General features: G+C 31.2%; 2 long non-coding RNA genes across 2 annotated transcripts; both read left to right on the plus strand.

Moving 5' to 3' along the window:
• Positions 1-326: 326 nt before the first annotated feature.
• Positions 327-1277, plus strand: LOC115887642. The gene is made up of 3 exons (XR_004051124.1): positions 327-416; positions 673-875; positions 1231-1277. It is a non-coding gene; the product is annotated as an uncharacterized LOC115887642 (long non-coding RNA).
• A 22-nt stretch (positions 1278-1299) lies between these two features.
• Positions 1300-7032, plus strand: LOC115887666. The gene is made up of 4 exons (XR_004051132.1): positions 1300-1365; positions 5199-5253; positions 5749-5908; positions 6825-7032. It is a non-coding gene; the product is annotated as an uncharacterized LOC115887666 (long non-coding RNA).
• The last annotated feature ends 10732 nt before the right edge of the window (positions 7033-17764 follow it).

Genomic DNA, 17764 nt, shown 5'->3' on the forward strand with positions numbered 1-17764 from the left:
GATGGAAGAGGATTGCTTTGAAATAGAAGGAAAGGAGATAGAAGATGTTTGAGGAAAGAATGAGGATTTTGTTGGCTGCAACGGAAGTTTTTTGAATGAAATTTGGAGCAACTGTATTAAGGTAATTTTTTTCATCTAGTTACAAAAAATAAATACTTATCACAACTTTTATTTTTTTTTATAGATGTTATGGGTATCTTGGACATCAAGTTTTATTTATTTATGTATTATACAAGCATATCTATTGGTGGAAATGTAGAATGGCAGCTGTTATAACAACTTGGATGAATTATTAGAAACACCAAAGAAGTTTTGACTAATTTAAACTGGGAAAAGGCTCACAAATGACCAGTTTATTCTACAGTAGATACAGGACATTAAATTGACTTCAACATCGCAGATATCTCTCAAAAATGGTAAGTTTTTTTCACATTATTTTCTTTCCTATTAAAGTTTTTAGAAAGCTTGGAAGTTATGACATATTTTACACATAATATGTATATTTTAATAACTTTTTAATTTTCTTTAAATTTATTAGGAGAATTTTTTTATTCAAATCAACTTAATTTTATATTTTGCCTATCTATATTGATATTACAATGTTTTCTTATTTATTTTAATTTTATACATTGCTACAAATTAATATACTTATTAATATTTGTTTATTTTTAGATATCTGTTCGAGTGATGTACTGGGCGTTAACAGTTGCTGTTACAAATCTGCAAATGAGTTAGAACTGTACATAAGTTTGATGAATGCCGGAGGAATTTTTTGAATAAAATGATACTGAAAATCACCCATAAATGACAATTTCAAGATACAATCAATAGTACTTAGATTGATTGGCCTTCATTACCATTGCCCTATGAAAATGGTAAGTTATTTTTATTTTTTTATTATTTTTAAGGCTACATTTTTAGTAGTTAACTAGAAAATTGTAGGCTTCATATTCAAAATAAAATAAGTTTGAGATTGAAAATATATTAATATATTTTTTCAATCTTTTGTAGTTATTTACAAATTTGTATCAGACAATTTTAATTTTATTTAGTATGTTTTCTTTTTGTAAAAATCTATGAATATTTGACAATATTTTAAAGAGTTACTATTGCGTTTATTTTTTTAATATCTACTTAACATATTAAAAAAAAACATTTTTTTTATTTCAAAATGTGTGAAGAAACTGACTTTATAAAAATTTACTTATTTATTTTTTGTATTTTTAAAAGGCAATACAAATTGATATTAATGGACGTTTTGACAGCTGTTTCCCGTCAAGTTCCAGTTTTAAGGAAAATCTTTAAAGGACACAGAAAAATGTAATTTACTGGATTGACTTCAACACCTGTTGCCTTTTAATAATGGTAAGTTATGCCTCTCAACTTATTCTTGTAAAATTTAAAAATCTTATAAAAATATTAAATTTTCCATCGTATTCAAGCTCTTTTGGTCCAATATAATACATGCTCTATTTTTATTTTGCCCTATATTTTAACAGATTTTAACTTTTTTTTATTTTGGAAGCTAGAATTTTCATTGAAAAAAAAAGAAATTAGAAGGTTTTAACTCAAGTTTTAATTTTTTTTTTTGTATATTATTTTTATCTATTTTTTTAAATAAACATACATAACAACAATAAAATGTATTAAAACTTGACAGGAAACCCTATAATTTGTTTTTTAATGAATGTTCTAGCTCAAAAAATGAAAAAGTTAATTGAACAATGCTAAGAGTGTATTACTGGTTGCATAGCATTTTTTTAAATACTAAAGTTACCACCAAAATAAATGTAAAATTTTTTTTATATACAGGGTGGTCCGAACTGTATTCCGGAAACTTCGTCAGCGTATTATGCAGATAAAAATAGGTAAAAAAGTTCTTATAAATGTATATCCTAAAATGCTTAGTTTCGGAGATACAGGGTGTACAAGTTTCATATTTATTTCGATTTTTTCTAAATAATTTATGAAGTAACGTAATATTTGGATGAAAATTGGTGTCTGGGAGTTTTTTGACATGAGAAATTTGATTTTGATGTTAATATGACTCCTACTTGTAGAGAGGCCGCCACTTACATATTTTTTAACTGGTTTGAAGAGTTACTTTTGTCCGTACCTGTATAGTACTTTTTGTCCGTACCTGTATATATTTTTTGACACGTCGTTTTGATTTTGATATAAATATGACTCCCTACTTGTAGAGGCCGCCACTTACATATTTTTTAACTGGTTTGAAGAGTTACTTTTTGTCCGTACGTAAGAGTACTTTTTGTCCGTACCTGTATAAAATTAGTGAGCAAAAAAATATAAATTTACGTCGTTTTTTACCTATAAAATGACTCTTCGTAAAAATCGCTACAAGTAATGGTTCTCGAGATATTTGGAATCGAAATTATCCAAACCTATCATCATTGACAAAAAATTGTTGACTAACGGTTATTAGACTGAAATCATAAATTTGTGCCAAAAGTTCAACAGAAACTGTTTTATCATTATTTTTGCAGAAAAAATTATATTAAAATTTATTATTTCAGTCAAATAACTATACTCAACGATTGCTTATTTTTGTCAATAATGACATGTATTGATTATTTCCATTCTAAATATCTTGTGGTTTGGTTTGGTTCTTTGAATAAGAAGACTAAGGAAGGAGCATATCAAAAATCTTAGGTACACCGCGATGGGCCTCAAATATGGCCGATTTAAATTCCGTTTATCAGTGTCGTTCTAATTTTATTTAAGAAATGTAAAACTATGATGTAGGATAGACGTGGGGTAGACTCAATAATTTGTTGTTTTATTTTACGTTGTGAATAAATGTTGGTAGTTATTAAATTGTTATAAAATTATATAATTCTAATACAAATAGATAAGTTATAATCATTGCCTGGAACTTATATGGTGAAATTTTGATAAAATAATTTAGTACTCACTAAAAACACGGTATGTCGCTAGTGGTAGGAAAATTATTTTTAGAGGTTACTAGTTTATTTGGTTGCCTGTGATATGCATATACAGGATGTTTCCTAATGAATCTAAAAAATAAAAAATCGTTAGAAAACGGCTTAAGGCAGGCTCTTAATAAGTATATTTATTTTTTTCTCGGCAACCGTTTGATGAACAAGGAAAACTCAAAAGATCAATTTTGTTGAAAAAGGATGGCCAGTCAAGAAAAAAAATATATTTTCTTTAAAAAAGCAGTAGTGTACTATTTATGTTAAGCAAAATATCGATTTTTTTTTAATTTTTAACACCCTGTAGATCAGAAAGGAAGTACTTTAGACCCAATGGTTATATAAAAATTATTTTAAGAACAGATGAGGAATCACACCACAATTTTTTAGACTAATTAGGAAACACCCTGTATATTGTCAACTTGACAATGATTGTTGATAAATCAAAAAATATCTTTTCTGTGAAAAAAGCCCGATTTTCGCAGGAAAAATTTTGGTTTTTATTGAATTTGGGCCTGCGTCTGCAAATACCCGGTATGTTGTTTAATATTCTGTCTATCTAAATTTTAAATATCATAGTCAGAAATAGTTTTATTATTTATTAACTGTAAAAATGGTATACTTATAGGTTTTATCAAATATTGTGATTTACTTTCTACCTTGTAGTCAAAATTTATATTTAATAAACTGTAAAATATATATATTCTTATGTTTTATTAAAATTACTCTGATATACTAATATATCAGTGTAACTTTAAAACTAAATCCTTTGAAATCAAATATAAACATAAAAAATATTTACAGCAGAAAAGGCGAAGGCGTTGGGTTAAACGTAGTCTCTACTAAGAACACGGAGGGGCGCTTTGACCCAAAATTTTACTATTAAGTTTCATATCTATCTTAATAGAAGATTATTTTTCTTTTTATCTATGATAAGTTATAATAAGTATTTATTACCACAACATCCGATACGCTACTGAAGCAGGTAAAGTCAAATTAACGTATCTAAATTCTTTGACATCTAATCTTTGACAAGTAATAAATAAAAAGCTAAAATGTAAGAAAAATATATAATTTAGTTAATTTAAGTGAATTTCATAAATGATCGGTTTACTACACGTATGTATATTATATAGTCACTTACTACCGAAAGTTGTTCCATTATTTCACTCAATTTTGCCGAGATCTACCGCACGCTACACAACCAACTATTTTAGAGTCTTTTTCGATAAATCGCGATAGTGTCACTGTTAATTTAAGTGCTGCCACAATTTCCATCTAGATTTTACTACCTTTATACAACTATCAGTAGTAGAATAAATAATAAAATAACATAAAATAAGCTCCGTAAAGACTGACAAATCCACAAAATTTCAAATCAAATTCAAATGTGTCAAATGAATCGTCAAACAGAACTGTCAAGGATCCCCACCCTAGAGAGCTTTTATGGCGCTTTTTCCGCCCACCATGCATGAATCCATGGATAGCATTATGATCCTTCCTTAGTCTTCTTATTCAAAGGTTTGGTTGCTCGTAGCGATTTTTACCAAAAGACATTTTTTACATAAAAAGTCATGAAAATATATATTTTTTTAATCAGTGGTTTTATACAGGTACGGTCGAAAAGTTATTACTCTACAAAACAGTTTAAACACATGTAGGTGGCGCCCCCTACAAATAGGAGTAATTTTGACATCAAAATCAAATTTCTCGTGTCACAATACTCCCAGATACCAATTTTCATCCAAATATTGACGTCACTTCAGAAATTATTTGGAAAAAATCGAAATAAAAATGAAACTTCTACACCCTGTATCTCCGAAACTAAGCATTTTGGGACATATATTTATACGAATTTTTTTTACTTATTTTTATCTGCAGAATATGCTGTCGAAGTTTCCAGAATACAATTCGGACCACCCTGTATATATATCTAGTAAATTAGACATTTAATTTTTTGGTCATTAATAACTCGTTATAATAATCTTTCATATCAAGGAATTAACTTTCATATCAAGGAAATTTAAAATTTTTATATTATTTCTGAAGTTATCAATAAAAGTCTTTCTTTTAATTTTATATAACTCTTTATAACTTATTCAAATTAATATTAACAAAATGAGTATTATTTATTTGTTATTTTAGATAGTTCCAAATATTAAGATAATTTATGTTATTGACTGTTTTCTGATAGCTTCAAAATTTCTATAATAAAAAATTACCTGATATATATTTTTTAATTAGGTATGAACTGCTGTTACTTAATAGCTGTTAGAGCGGATCCAGTTCTTTATCAATGGTAAGTTATTTATCTATCTTATAAAATTTCATTGGACAGCTTGACAACTTTTAAAACTTTTTAATATTCGAGCGCTTTTGTTCCAATATTAGAACAGCCAATAACTATTAAAAATAGGCGGGACAAAATAAAATGCTGATACTGTATTACTGGTTGCATATTGTTACGGATTCTCTGGGTCCGCTAATTTAAACTCGCGATAAAATACTTATGGGATTTATTTTCTTTCAATTTTTTTATACTGATTACAACACACAATTAACTATTTAAAAAAATCCTTCGCCAAATTGTCAACATTTGCTATTCAAAACTGTTTGGTTTGAAATTACATAACTCGTCACACACACCTTGACGATATATTAAAGTTCTCACTAGAATAAACACCATAAATATAATTTTGATTAATTTTTGTTTTGTTTTTTATTAATCTTGTTTTCCAAAATCTTCAAAAATTAGTATAGTAAAAATTTACATAATATTTTTTTGGAATCTTAGGTATAAGATGGGACAATAGCTATTAAAAATCCACAAGCCGTACTATCTGCAAATATTATGGTGGACATCAAAAAGCTTTAAATGCAATGAAACTTGCAGGAAAAGACTATTTAGGACTGTACTTAATAGCTGTTAGTATGGTCGCAGTCCTTCATCGCTGGTAAGTTATTTATCTCTTTTTTCTTACTAAATTTCATAGACAAGCTTGAAAATTATGATAAGTTTTCATAATATTCAAGCTGCACAAGTCTATGAGGTCACCGTCTATTCCTATATGTCGTTTATTAAAAATTGATATAAAAATTTGTCAAAAGTATTATTTAAATGTCACAAAATAAAAAGTTTTCAAACATACCGATTATTGTTCAAAGGTTTTCATAAAAAAATATGAACTTTGCTTGCTTTTAATTTTTTTATCCTTTAATTTTTGATAAGTTTTTATGTAAATTTTTTCTGCATGATATATCGTGGCCTACCTGGTAGAAATTGTTATCATTTGTCATTTCAAAGGCCACTGTGATGCTGATTTTTTTTCTCTAGTATATATAAATTATTAATTTAAGGAAGGACGTAGTTTTTGAATTCGTTTACATATTTGTATGTTCTTGCCGATAAAAATATACATATATTTATTTTACTTTTTACATCGTTATATATTTTTTTAATATATATTTTTTAACGTCTATTTTTTTATGTAATTTGTTAAAAATTGATATAAAAACTTGTCAAAAATAATTTTTCAATGAAAAAAAGGAAAAAGTTGTCAAACATACCAATTATTATTCAAAACCTTAACTTAAAAAAATATGGACTTTGAATTTTTTTAACTTTTTATTCTTTGTTTTTATACAAATTTTTTATAAATGATTATTGTGGTCTACCTGGCAGAAATAATTGTCATCAATTGTTATTTTAAAAGCCACTCTGATGCTGTTTTTTTCTCATAGGGTATATACAAATTAATAATTTAAAAAACATAGTTATTGCATTAATAAAAATATATTTATTTTAATTTTTACATAGATCGTAATGTATATATATTCCTTTTTTTTAATATTATTTTTTTTATTTTTTAGATATCTCCGCATTTTCTTAACTATGGATATCAACAGTTGCTCCTACTCCTTGCTTCCCTCTTTCACTCAACATGAAGCAGACTCAATACTCCTCAATGTCTCACCAAGGTTCGTTAGCTTCATTAATAGTGTTATTGTTTCAATAAATTTGTTTATTGGTTTTTATCCTCTTACTATATAATTATATCAGGCGTCATTTTAATGTTAATTTTTTGTAAAATTTTGATAATCTGGACAGAAATCTTTTTTTTTCTTAAGCTTTTGCAAAATAAAACATTAGTTAAGAACAATACTTTATTTTATAAATAGGGCCATTATCTCTGTTTATATTGCCTTTATATTTATTTATTTTGATGCTCTATTTATTATCTAATTGCCTCTAGTTTGAGGCATGTTTGATTAATTTTAAATCATTAAAATCTAAGCATTAATCTTTATGAAAAATATGTTGAGCAATGTAATAGTAATCTGTTAAAATTTTTCATCTCTTAAGCGTTTTTTCAATCTCATTTATCTTTTATTTTTGCATTCATTAAAGGTCATTAGATATTGTAATTATTAATTAAATTGTTAGTTGTATTATAACGTAATATTTTTTTAATAGAATTAAAGAGATTCTTTATAAATTTGTATCATTACCAATTATTTATAGTAGTAGTTTTTTAATTATTTTTGTCTTGTACTATTTATAATTTCCTAAGTTACTCGTACTCTAAATTTATTCCGGATTATCAAAATTATAAATGTTATGCTTGCGCAGCTGCGTCACTATAGCTCTATGAACACGAGTATTATTTTGGTTTTAAAGTTTATTTTTTTAAATATTTTATTTATTGTATTAACACAAACTAAATTTTATGAAATTTATCTAACTATATCTACGATCAGATGATAATTTAATAGTTTAATGGTTGATTTAATCATTTTTTATAAGTTCTGAGAGGGTTATTTTTAGTAAAATAATCGATTTTGTTAATTCTTGTGTTCATATATTTTTTTTTTTGCTTTTGTGAATTATTTTTGATACCCCAGGACAGCGGCGTGCATACGAGAGTGAAGGGGGTAATTACCCTTCCCAGAAAGAAATTTAGAAATAAAATAAAAATAGTTACAATTCCATTTTTTTTTTCACAGTTACAACAAATTTTTTTAGCAAAAATTTAATTCGAATTAGTTTTACTTAAATATTGCCATTACCCCTCCCAGACCCAATCTCTAGATGCGCCACTGGCCTAGAGACTGATGTTTTTTTCGTGATTGGTCAATTTTCATGATTATAAAATAATTTTTTTTCAAACGCCACAAAGTATAAATTTTTGCTACGTGATTGACGATATAAAAAAATAATTTTAACGCCTAGGCCATAAAAGTACGAAAAAATATATTATTAAACTGACATGTGTGAAACTATGTCAAATTTAACGAGCGTAATCGTAGTTTCTCGATATATAATTACTTTTTTTTTCATAGCAACTGTTAAAATTGCCTTATGTATAATATGTATAAATAGTATTACTCAAAAATAGTACATAAAATAGAACTTTAACCGCAAGGGTAGATTAAATGATACTTTAACAGCGAGGATAGGTTAAAAACTTTATTTCTTCTCGCACGTTTTTTAATTGCTTCCAATTAATAAATTTTTGTATTCCTTTCATTTTCAAGTTATTCGGGATTTAAATGGAAGTACCGTATGATCGAAAAAAAATGGCGTCCAGTTGGCTTGGAAATGACGATCGATGACATTTCCCATATAATTTTACATATAAAATGACAGCGATCTTCATTTCATAGCCATCGTTGACGCCGTTTTTATTCGATCATACGGTAGTTTGGACATGGCGTTTGTCGCCTCAGCCTGAATATCTGTTGGTAATTTACTTATTTCGTTTTGAGCCATTTCTGACTCCAATTTAATCAGCAATCGACACGAAAGAGAATTAAAATAATATTGACTCAAAACTGACAACTAAAGAGACAGCTTTATTTATTTGTCGAACTACATAGAAACCAACGCCAACCCAGCACAATATTTTTTCTACTCGTAATAAATTCCTTGAAATAATAATTTCTGAATATTTTTTAAAACGTAACTCGCTATGGAAAATAATATTGTTTTATACACGACGATAAAATTGAATTTTCGTCTCCCGAAATAAATTCACTCGCGATCGAACGTACAGCCTTGCCACAAAAAGTATCATTTTTACTCCTAATAAATCGATATATACCTACTATTTTGCATTGTTTTATAATATCATTGTAAGATAGTCTATCCAACGAGAGGATCCATGACAGTGACAGTTGTGTTTGTCATTTTAATTAACAGGTAAATTGTATTTGCTGTCATTTTTAAGGATATCTTCTGTCAAAATCTTCCTCGGCTCGTTGGACAGACTATATAACGTAAGCCATTTTGTATGTATTTGTAATAATAATGTAATAATTGTAATACAGCGAAATGGAACAAATTCGATAACAAATAAATAGGAATAATATGTCGTCAAAAAGGCTTGCACACGTAGACTGACATTTTTAGTTGCGCATTTCATTCAACAAAGACTTTTTATACAGGGTGTGTCATGAAACAATCGCTAATACCGATTTTTATTGTATATTCTAAAATCTAGCGCATCTGCCATAACATAATACAAATTAACTTAACAACTTTATTTTATTTTTTACATATAACATTGCTGTTTGTCCTAATTTTAAACAAACATTATACTACTTATTTATATTTTTTTCTATTTTTTGAGGTAGAATATTGATAAATAAATAAAAAATAAAAGGTTTTTGGTCAAGTTTTAATTTTAAATTAGCAAAAATGTCATAAGCTCTCAATTGTTACAGTTATTGGTATAAACATGTTTAATGTTTAAATAAGACACCCTGTATATTAGGAGTGTATTAAATAGCACATTTTTTCTCTGATTTTAAAGATTATCACACATGCTTTTTAATTTTAACAGTGTAAAAATGTTGTAAGTGTCAATTTTGTTAATGTTATTGGTATGAAATGTATGTTTTTAAAACGGGACACCCTGTATAGTAAAGTAAATAAACATTTTTTATATCAAAAATATATTACACATTCTTTTATTTTTTAGAGACGGTGTATTTTCATATTGTACCTAAATGTACTCTAGGATCGCCTAGTGCATTCGCCATAATATAAAATGAGGGAAACTAATTTATTTTAACCAGTTGTTTTTTTAAATAATATTTATTATCGCATTTATTTCATATTCACTCTTCTTACCTGAAGTTTTGTAGTTAATTAACTAGGAGTACATGGGGCACCATCTGTTTATTATAGCATTTCTTTTTTAATATTTTGTGTGATATTTCAACTTAAAAACTTTGTGTTTGACGTTAAAGTTATTTGCAAACTTTTCTTAAATATAAAGTCGGATAAAAATTCAATCATTATTTTTTTCTAGTTGAATATTTCATTTTGTTGATTTAACGTTAATCATTTAAATATTATAATCATTCTTATTTCAGTTTAGAGTAATTTTTTTTGCTGATGCATTTTTCTTTAGGTACTTAATATTTTTAGCTTATTAGTATAGTAGTATTAATTACTATTGTTACTTACCTTGTTTCATAAAACAACATTTAGATCGTTGTAAAATATTGAAAATTATCTCATTAGAATAACAATAAAAAACAGAGTTAATAAAAAATATATATTTATTGATTTTTTCATCTAATATAAAGTATAGATTACAGTTGAGGGTTGGAACTTTTGGTGTTACACAGCAAAATAAAACACTAAATCACCACAATACACCAAAACACTTTTACTTTTACACTGGACGCGCGTTTCGCTAAGTTAGTCTAAGCTAAGAGTTTATAATCATCTGCTGATGATGCTAACATGGTTAGCGAAACGCGCGTCCAGTGTAAAAGTAAAAGTTTTTTGGTGTATTGTGGTGATTTAGTGTTTTATAAAGTATAGTATAATTAATATAAAATTATATTTTGTTAATAAATATATGGATGCTACATGTACATCTAATTGTTGTTTTGCAGTTGTTTCTAATTGTTCTGTATTTATGTAAAACTTAACTGTCGCATAATTTAATTTGCAGACTAAGGTAATTGTTAAATTATAATATTATTGGTTTTGTTGCTCTATATTTTAGATGTTTTTGATTGTGCTAAAAGAAAAAAACATAAAACACTCCCCAATTTGATTGAATACACCTAATATTGATTATAAATATTATTGTGTCCTACTTGCTGTGGTTATCAAACTTTTTATTTTTTTTTTCGGGTTTTTGTAAGTTAAGATGATTTGTTGGTTGCCTATATTTTCTAAAAAATCTTTTTAAAACCTCCAACAACTATCAGTTGGATCTTATTTTTTTTTCTTTTATTAAATAATTGTAATATTTTTTTTTTAATTTTATATGATAATTTACATATACTGTATACAGGGTGACCCAGTATACCGAAAAATCTTCAAATCAAGTTAACATCCTTTTTCCTCATTTTCAACTGCTCTAATATACAGGTTGTTAATTTGTTCATTACTCGCGGCAAGAGCTTTATGGTTGAAATATGGCAACCTCGGCCCGCTCGTCGATAGACGACGCGACGGGACGAGTCGGCAGAAAAATCAATAATGCATGCCTTCTCAATAGGCAGTGTTGCCATTCTGCTCCCCTATAAGTAACTGTAGAGTTAACAACCTGTATATACTTTTGGTTTAATAGATATTACGCGGTGATTCTACTATAATTTTACACTTAATGTTGCAGTTTTTTAAATGGGAAGGTTTATATTTTGTTTGCTCTGTAGATTTACTATAGAAATTTTCAAATTTTAAATAACAATTATTATTTTATGTTTTTCATATAGAAGTATATAGTGACTTTTTCAAAACTATATGTATTTATTTTATTTAGAAAAATTGGACAATACAAGTTTTAAAATGTCTGAAAGTCTATGTCGTGCTCTATATCAAATCTAACTGAAGTAAAAATAATTTTTAACTTTATTATTCCTAATCTTATTCAATGATATAAAGTCTAAAAAATAACTCAATTTAAATTAATATTAAATCTTAAACAAAATGGTACAAAAAGTATGAGCTCTATAAATTATTATAGATAATTTTTTTAGTTTTTTAAAGGGAAAAATACAACATTAGTGCAAAAATATTTTTGTATCACCCTGTACACGTGTAAGTGAAAATCGCAAACAGAAAAATTTATATTAGGTCTTTTTAATATACCGGGTCGCCCTCATTGGCATAGACAGTGTTGATAACCAGTAAAAAATATACGGGGTCCTGCAACAAAGCGTCTTAAGTTAATTTTAAGTGCAGACCATAAACGTGCACTAGGTCGTTTTTCAGGAAATTAGGTTCAGTTGTATAGGGTGTCTCAAAAATGTGTGGATGTATTAAATGGCTCTCTTTTCCACGTTTTTACACTAAATTTGTTTTGATAGTTCAAGAGAAATAAGTACATAACATATATGCGCAGGTTTTTTAGAGTCATTTAGTGAAATAAAAAATTAAGTTATACATTATTTTGGAATTGAAGACATGAGTTGATAAAGGTGCCATGTCGCATTTTTTTAAAAATCAGTTTTATTTAGTATTTCAACATACTGTTACGTTTTTCGTCGGTTCCGTGTGGACAGAAAGTCACAATTTATTTAAACACTATTTATTTAACACTAATGAACAAAAATAATAACGATAAAAGACTTATAGAACTATTTACAAACGATTTATAACTAAGAATTTATTTTGAATTTTAGCGTCAACTGTATATTTATAACTGCCCTCTCTAGGGCACAGCCGCTGGCTTTTATACCGACAGGTAAAAGAAATCTAGAATAGTTCAAAGATCGTTAGGCGCATAGAGAAGGTTTTCGAATGTTCTCGTATGTACTAGTCCATTCTAGTGGGTCTCGATTCTTCTCGAACGAATGAATCATTGCGGTGTCTATGCGATGTTAAGGTCATCCGAGGCGGGCCATATTGTGAGGTTAGGTTTAGGTCGAGTCCACACCGGCTCGCAACACTGCCCCCTTCTTAGGCACATGCTCGTCCCGAGATGTATACGGTGAATGAAGGTATTTGCAAAGCTGGCCCCTGGTACATTGCGAAGTCTGGTAGAAATAGCAGTCTACAGTTTTTTCTCCCGATCTCAGCTTTGGGTTGTAGCAGCAAACGAGGATCTCGATTCCCGTAAATCTGAACAAGACTTCAATCATGTTTCGAATTGTACGCCAACTCAAACCATCGAGTCCACACGCCAGCTTCAGAATGGCTAATCGTGCAATGTTATTGTTTAGCAGGGCTTCTCAGTTCAATCAGGGTCTTCCATAGATTGAGATAAGTCGGCTTACTGGGGGACCATTCCTTGGTGACTAGGTAGAAAATGTGCCTTGCTTGACCATGTTCATTGTCGGTTAGCCTCAAGACGCTCCCAACCTTTGGATCCTGTCGGCGTAATTCTCCGACACGCCCAAACTTCTCATTGAACGTCGCAGCGATTCCTCTGAACATCCGCAAATCTCGGGCCACACAATGAGCGAGTGAATAATCAGGAGGCACGGAAAAGAGGTCTCGTTGTTCTTCTTTGGTTACACCATATCGAGCCTTCTCACTGCTGTTGTATCGGGCCATGAAATCGTCAAAGGACATCTCCGAATCAGGGGGATCAAAGCCGCAGGTTCTCACGGTCCCAGCACTATCTTCTATTTCGCCTTGGTAAGGACTCAAACGGTAGAAATGGACTACCCTCGGTTTTCCTTTTTGGCAATTTTCTGATACGGTATACGACGTCATTAATCCTATCCATGACTCCGTATGGCCCTTCCCACGAGGATTGTAGCTTTGGAGATAACCCACGACGTCTCTGCGGGTTGTATAGCCACACCAACTTCCCTGGTTGGTATCCTCCATGCTCAGCTTGAATGTCGTAGTGTTCCTTCATTCGGTCACTAGCACTTGAATATTTAGGCGGACTCTGATGAATGTCGTCCATCCTTTGACGTAGTGTGTGGACATAATCTTCTCCGGCGACATTTTCTCCTGGTCGGCAACCAAATTTCAGATCACAGGGTAGGCGCACTCCCCGTCCCATAACGATGCTGGCTGGAGTTTGCCCTGTAGATTCTTGGACGGATGAACGGTAGCCAACAGGAACAGGTGAAGAAAATTGTCCCAGTCTCTTTGGTGGCCAGAGACTACTTTGGCCAGATAACGGCTGATAGTTCTGTTCATGCGTTCAACCATCCCATCTGATTGTGGATGCAGAGCAATCGTCCTGGTCTTGAGGATGTTCAGGACTTCACATACGCCTTGGAACAGATTGGACTCAAAGTTTCTTCCCTGATCTGAATGAAGCTCCATGGGAACACCAAACCTGCAGATTCATTCTTTAACAAGGGCATCAGCAATCGTGAACGCTTCTTGATTTGGCAACGCGTAGGCTTCGACCCATTTGCTGAAGTAATCCATTACTAACACAATGTATTTGTTGCCATCGTTCGTCTCCGGGAAAGGACCAGCCACGTCGATCGCTATTCGTTCGAAGGGACCACCAACATTGTACTGGCGCATAGGGGCTTTACCACGCCTTTGTGGCCCATTAATGGCTGCGCAAATGTCACATTTCTTACACCTGGCCCTCACATCTTCTTTGCAGTTCACCCAGTAGAACCGTTCACGCAGCTTGCTCAAGTGCGTCTTGGTAACACCAAGATGTCCACCGCTGGTTCCATGGTGAACTTCCGCCAAGACCTCCGGGACCCTCTTCTTTGGAATGATGATCTGCCTTCTCTCTTCTTGTCCCTCTGGTCTCTCAATCACACGGCGAAGTAATCCGTTATCTATTACCAATGAATTCCACTGGGACCAGTACGACTTCACGTTCGACGAATATCTGCAAACTTCCTCCCACGTTGGTCTCTGGTCCGCGTTTTTCCAGTTAATCACCAAGCCCAACTCTGGATCACTGATTTGGTCATTTGCAAGATCTTCGGTTTGCCAACTATCACCAACCACAGTCGTCCTTAAGACTTTCACTTCTTTCTCTCCTTTGCAACGATTTCCCATCTGTCCACAATTCCAACAGCGAATCGGTCCCCCCTTCTTGCTCATATACTGATCCAGTACTTTCCGCACAACCCTTTCCACTTTGGAATCGTCGAAACTCTCCTCAACAGCCCTTACAAATCCTAGAGACCTAGAACATTCTTTCGCGGCCTCAAATTGCAGGGCACGTGCTAGGGCATCTCCCAAATGCGTTGGATGAGCTAAAAGAAGTGTTTGCCTTTTCTCGTTGTCACGTAAACCATCAATAAAAGCCTGTACTGTTAAACGCTCCATAACATTTTCGGGCATAGCATGGTACGCAAGGCGAACGAGGCGGGCTACGTCGGCTTCAAACTCCTGCAGACTCATTTGACTTTTGAATGCGATTTCTTAGCTGGGAATGATAGACATGTTCCAAATGAGCTTAGCCGTACCTCATTTCTAATTGTCGTACCAATTGCTGATAATTTCCCTGTTCCGATGGTGACAATGTCTGCAGAATATCAGTCGCATCTCCACGCAGTGCGACAGTCAAAGCGGCAGCCTTTTCAGCGATTGTCCATCTGTTCGCTCTCGCAGCGGCCTCAAACTGGCAAAAAATAATTGGCCCAAGCGGTTTTTCCGTCAAACTGTGGAGGCTTAATAACCGACTTTGAGATATACTTATTTTCGACTAGTTTCGGCACCTCCGATGTTTCTTGACATTTTAGTGAATTTGACTTCGCTATTTCTTCTCTTAAAATTTCGATTTTTCTATTTACATCTCCTCAATCTCTGTTATTTTGTCTTGTGTATCTGTTATCTTCTCTTCTAATTCCCTGGAATTTTCTGTTATCTTTTCTTCTAAATTAAGTATTTTATTATTAAAGCTGGCCTGTATGTCTTTAGAATTTTCTGCGATCTTATCTTCTAAAATATTAATTAAATCCTGGGAATTTTTCATCATTTTATCTTCTAAAATATTCATTTTATCATTTAAAGTTTCTTGCAAATCCTGAGAATTTTCCATAATTTTATTATTCAAACTATTCAAATTGTCTTGCAAATTTTTTAATGACGAGTCAAGGTCACCTTCCAGCTCGAAGTAAAATGTGTCAGGATCCTAACCTTCCTCAATCAAAACATCTCTCAGTCTGGCTTGCAGAATGCTTTTCTTTCTATCTGTTTCGCACTCTCTCTTCCAATATGCATTTCACTTCGGACACTTTCAAATCTTTCAACAATTTTTTAGAGCCATGGTCAGTCTTTTTATTTTTCTTTGTCTATCACACACGCCACACCTGACACCAATTGTTACGTTTTCGTCGGTTCCGTGTGTGGATAGAAAGTCACAATTTATTTAAACACTATTTATTTAACACTAATGAACAAAATAATAACGATAAAAGACTTATAGAACTATTTACAAACGATTTATACCTAACTAAGAATTTATTTTGAATTTTAGCGATTCAACTGCACTGGTCGATTTATAACTGCCCTATCTAGGCCACTGCCGCCGGCTTTATACCGACAGGTAAAAGAAAACTAGAATAGTCCAAAGATCGTTAGGCGCATAGCTAGTTTTTCGAACGTTCTCGTATGTACTAGTCCATTCTAGTGGGTCTCGATTCTTCTCGAACGAATGAATCATTGCGGTGTCTATGCGATGTTAAGGTCATCCGAGGGCGGGCCATATTGTGAGGTTAGGTCGAGTCCACACCGGCTCGCAACAATACCTTTGACAGATCTATCCTCCAACAGACTCTAAATATCAAATATAAATACCATAAAGAATATCCTAGATGATAAAGTGTCATGTCACATACACCATCAATAATTTTTAGACGTTTTATTTTCTGTCGATTTACTCGAAACTTAAAAAAAAGCTACATGACACCTTTATCGACTCATGGCTTCAATTATGATCCTCTTTATTTATTTTTATTTCACTCTCTGACGGTTCAGGTAACCTTAAATTTAAATTAACATGTCCAACATGTTGTAACATGTCCTACATTTAAAGCATTTTTTCCTCCAATAGGGAAACATGCAGGTATCGCACTAAATATCTCTGAAAATCCTGTACATATGTGTATACCATATGATCGAAAAAAAAGGCGTCCAGTTGGCTGGGAAATGAACATCGATATTTTCCATATTTTACATATAAATGACAGCGATCTTCATTTCACAGCCATCGCTGACGAAGTTTTTTTTCGATCATATTGTATTTTGCAGCCATTTTGTAAAAAAATTAAAAATATAAGGCTTGAATTCAAAACAATGCTTGGTATTTACTACAGGTGGTCTGTACTAGTAGTGGGAACTATCGAATGAATACTATCGAAACATTCGATAGTTGCAATTCATTCGAATAATTCGATAGTTAGTAAGAAAACATTCGTTGAAAACTATTCGAATAAAAATTATCGAATAGATCCGTCATCTGCCTTGAAATACATTGTATTCTAGTAATTCGGCAGCAAAAACCATTCATTTATAAAATTCATCTATTTAAATTATTCATTTATAAAATTCATTCATTTATAAAATTCATTCATTTATGAAATTCATTTATTCGTTGTGATCGATAATAAAATATTAACTGAATTTTAGTTGTCGCCCGGCGACGTAGGTTTTTTTCTGAGAAAGCGGTCGGTGGCAATGCTATGAAAGAAGCCGGCATCTTTGATTTTTGCGGAGTCATATATAGATAATGACACATTATTTTTTTTATTGAGGTGCTAGTATTTACACAGAAAATGCATTATGAAGGGCGCTGTTGCCATATTTTTGTACTAGTTGATATTAGCAAAGAATATTATTGTTTGGCTTTAGTTAGTTAGGGATAGTATATATTCTGCAAGCAATACGTAACTGAACGAAGTACTGA

This window comes from Sitophilus oryzae, unplaced genomic scaffold (genome assembly GCF_002938485.1).
Source record: "Sitophilus oryzae breed Bouriz unplaced genomic scaffold, Soryzae_2.0 scaffold_578_pilon_pilon, whole genome shotgun sequence".
Taxonomy (NCBI): Eukaryota; Metazoa; Arthropoda; class Insecta; order Coleoptera; family Curculionidae; genus Sitophilus; species Sitophilus oryzae.